Source organism: Struthio camelus, chromosome W, assembly GCF_040807025.1.
Source record: "Struthio camelus isolate bStrCam1 chromosome W, bStrCam1.hap1, whole genome shotgun sequence".
Classification (NCBI taxonomy): Eukaryota; Metazoa; Chordata; class Aves; order Struthioniformes; family Struthionidae; genus Struthio; species Struthio camelus.
Genome location: NC_090981.1, coordinates 35,154,160 through 35,158,545, shown reverse-complemented (window position 1 = coordinate 35,158,545; position 4,386 = coordinate 35,154,160). Strand labels below are relative to the sequence as shown.

General features: G+C 38.7%; 1 long non-coding RNA gene across 1 annotated transcript; it reads left to right on the top strand.

Moving 5' to 3' along the window:
- Nucleotides 1–618: 618 nt before the first annotated feature.
- On the top strand, nt 619–3,453 carry LOC104150215 (uncharacterized). The gene is made up of 3 exons (XR_695527.2): nt 619–1,176; nt 2,957–3,076; nt 3,360–3,453. It is a non-coding gene; the product is annotated as an uncharacterized lncRNA (long non-coding RNA).
- The last annotated feature ends 933 nt before the right edge of the window (nt 3,454–4,386 follow it).

Sequence of the window (4,386 nt, the reverse complement as noted above, 5' to 3'; positions counted from 1 at the left end):
GAAAGCAGCAAGGCTATGGGTGCATTATGCCTATGTACATGAATGCATACACCATGGGGAACAAACGAGGTATTAAAAGTCCATGCACAACTGCAGAGCTATGATCTCATTCATATTACAGAGACACGGTGGGATAGCTCACACAACTGGAATGCAGCTATGGATGGGTACAGGTGCTTCAGAAAAAAAACGTTGATGGACAAGGAGGTGGGGTTGCAGCCTAAGCAAAGGAGTGGCTCAGATGCACAGAGCTTTGCTTTGGAATGGGTGGCAAGCCAGTCAAGAGCTTATGGTTAAGGGGCTGTCATGGTAGACATCCTCTATAGAGTGTCTGAACAAGAAAAAGAAGGGGAGTTGGAGGTCTGTTCAAACGTAAACTCTTCTGTCATTCTTCTCTGTTCCCCACAAGAGTAGTGCAACACTGAAAAAAGTCTGCAAGAAAGATAACCTTGGAGGTTCTAAAGACAGTTCTAGACAACACCATGGCTTCAAGAAGAGGAAGAAATACGTCAAAAAATCTGCTGTGAATTGCAGGGAGCATGATAGGAATTGCTTCACAAATTTTTTGTTTAGAAATACGCTGGGATGGGACATAAGCCTTCGTTACAGGTCACGTTCTTGATTGCATACATCATGTTCTTATTACAGCTAGACAAGATGGCAGATGAATGAAAGTTAGGAGAAGTTACAGTCTTTTGCACACAGGTCTGTACCTTTGTGTACAGAGTCTTTTGCCACTGCACAATATGCTGTACTGCAACAAAGTGGCACTGCCATGGTCCTCCCTGATGTTCCAGGCACAGCATTCCCAGGGCACCTGCCGAGGTGATGCCTCTTCTTGACATGCCAAGTCCTCCACTGAGGCCGCTGTATCTCAGCAGCTGTGCTCAGAGCACCAGTGGCTTTTGAAAGCAGCGTGTTATTGCTCAGTCTGATAACAACAGGGCTGTCTCTAAGCTGATATGGTTTTCATTGTTTGATATTTTAAAAGAGGGAGCCCATGAGGAAAAAAAAATATATTAAAACTAGAGAATAGGAGAGTTATCCATTCTGGTAATAGCTGTGCACTGGGAACTCATATCCACAGGTGACTATACATCAGTTTTGATGTGTCTTTTTCTAGCAGGAGGGATACCAATCTTGATGAATGGCCAAGAGGAAAGATCTTTCTGAGAGGTATGAGTGATTAATAATGACCACGCATAGTACTTGTTCTGGTTTTGGGTTTCTCTCCACAGCACTGTAAAGAAAATATATCATTTATATTAAGTGCAAGAACCTGATGAAAAGATTCATCCTGCACTAGAAAGCATGAGAAGACGTTAGAGATTTCCTAAACAGGTCAAAAGATGTTCATATAAACAAAATTAAATCCATATAAAATATATGCATTTATAGGTAATATTTTCATAAAATTTGTAGAAAATACCTCTGACAAATTTAGAGGAAGCAAGAGCTTTCCTCTTTGGTGTTTAATGAGCATCAGGGAGTAAGAAGGTTATTGATCATGCTTGCAAAGATTTTCTGAATTATCCTTAAGCAGGAGCTGTCTCTTGGCAGTAAAGCTGTTCTAATGTGCAGAGTGGATTAAAGCAAACATTTCTATTTTTTAATAAAGTTAGGCAGAATTTTGTCACATGTTTTATTCATAAATCAGTTAACAAATTTTGCCAAAATTTGTAGTCTAACTTTTTGGGAGAAAAATAATAAATGCATGAAAATAGGGAGATGGTTTATAATGCAGTTTCCAAAGTGAGAGGTTTTGATTTGACATGCTACATTCCCAGGGAGCCTTATGTACCAACCACAAAACTGAGGAGACCTGATAAATACTAATACTCCTCATCCTCCCTATACACATGTAGGGAACTTGCATAGGAAATGGAATGCCTGAGCTCACATCTGCAGTGTAAGACACAGGGCAGGATTTTGGAAATTGGTTTCTCACCTTGTATGAAAAAATGAATCTCTGGGCTGTAGGATAGCCTTGGGTTTGTCATTCTCAGGTTCTTTGATTCATAAAAGGATCAGTTGTTGCTCCAACTAATAATCACTACTTCATGCAAATTAGAATGTATAGCTCTTAAAATATCTTATATCTCAGTGTTTACGGTATTCCCTGAGTACCTTAATGCCTGGGTTAAATCAGTGTTATAACTCAGACACAGAGGAAACCCATGTCTCATTTTTACCAAACAAGTGTACTAGCCATTCGTCTGTAGAGAAGCATAAAGCCCCTTTGTCACCTTCTCCTCCTCAGTTCCGTAAATGACATCTAAGCTCTCTTATCAGTGTAGTCCATCATTTAAATTTCTTCTGTTTTTATTAAAAATGCCTGAATTTGTAATGTAAATTTATTTTTATTTCACCCCAAAGATCCTGTTTCGTTATTTCAGGTTGATATGGTCTTTTTTTAAATTTATTTTTATGTTAGCAAAAATGTCAGTTATTCACATACATCTATTCACTATGCAATCCAGAGGAAGAACTCTGTTATTGAGTTATTAATTGTCAAATGCATCAGAGGCAGAAAATGCATCAAAAGTTATGCTCTAAAAAGTTGATTTCCAACAATAAAAATATAGATGGCCCAGAAAGGTATGAATGAGTTAATTCTTATGTTTTTGATCAGCTGTCAGTTCTTGGGCTACAGCTACATATATTTTTTCTTGTAGGTAACATAATTTAGCATATATCTTGTATACACATTACAAGGAATGCTGAAAACTACCCTACCTTTCTGTGCTGGATCATATCGCATCTTTCTCCCCAGACCCCTTTCCCTACCATCTCCCTGCTGCTTATTTCAATGTATATCAGGAGTGTTAGAGAAGTGATATGCCAGAGCTCGCTCTCATGATGAGGTGCCAACTGTACTTTTCCTCAGTACACCTCATGGTAGATAGCTGATACAGAATTAGCTGTTGCTGAAGAGCCTTTTTCCCTTTCTTCTCAGCTGCCGTGACAGATGGTAACAGGGATGACTGGAGTGAATATTAGTGACCCATGTGGTGGATACCAAAGGAGGAATTGGAAAACAGAGGCACACGTCATTTTTAGCTGTGGGTGAAACTAGGTAGGCACTCTGACTAAAAAAAGAAAGACTCCAGCAAGGGCTGCTCTAGTAATTTATATTTGGAGGAAGAAATATGTTGTTATAATTAGCCTGTATTTTATTAACTGGCTGTGTGGTCACAACTTCACAGTTGAAGCTAGGTTGACAAAGAAGTCAATAAATTTGCCATGAAAAGATAGAAACGCAGGATGTGTCATTTAGTCCTTAGTACCGTACAGTCTTATAGTCCCAAGGGGGTCCATGGGAATCCTGGCTATAAATAAAACTAGCTTTCCACTTACAGGACTGAAGGAAAGGAAAATAGTGGTACTGCTATCTGCGTTCCTTGAGATGAAACCGCTTTGTGAAGTGGAAATAGAGGCTGCAAAATGAGGTAAGGGAATGGTAGAAATTCAGGTGAAAATGGCCTAATATATTTGCTTTCTTCATATACCTGTGAACGTTTGAGGTTGATCTGCCATGTATTGGCCTCCCACTTTTATATCATTCATCACCATTTTTAGAATGTGTTGCAATAAACTCAGTATTCCTGCCAATATGCCCCACTCATCCATCTCTGGAAGATTTTCTAAAGTGGGCAGTAATGTTGGACTAGATGCACAACTAGATATATAACAACTCTTGCAACTCAGCACAACTAAAAATAAATATTGACCCTGACACCTAAAGAAAAGCTCAGTATCAGAGTACACTTTTGATTTTTTTCCTCTGTTAAGACATTGGGTACTTACGGTTTAATGCTCTTCTTTCTGTCTAATAGTAGAAGTAACTGAAGTCCAGTACAAACGAGAGCCAGAGGGGGTGGATTGTGTTCTTTTGGTGTCTTATTTATCCAAAGCCATTTTTAAAGCCTCCAGTTGTTTATAAGAGATGCCAGACTTACAAGTATTCAGTGCAAGCAGAGAAAAAGAATTGAGTGAATAGGAATGAAGAAACAAGTGCCTTTTTCCCCCCGAAATTTCCGGAAATGAACTTTAAAAAGTTCTGAAATGTTTATGTTGCGCTTTACTTTTCCTAACTTTTTAACCCTGTATTGCTATGTTCTGAGGAGAGCCAGAAATACAAAGAATAAATACCTTTGAGAGAAGCTGATGCTCTGATACTTCAAGCTCAATCAGAAATAGGGAGAAAAAAAACATAATTGAAGAGAAATTAGTTTGTTCTGCAGGATACTCAGTTACTTTTTTTTTTTCCACAGGTTCATATAAGTTCTATAATCCTGGATTTCAGAAGAGATATTTTACCAGTGTATACCCTTTTAGGTATAGGTCTTTGATTCCTTGCCAGGCAAGGCAATGGGTACAGCCACT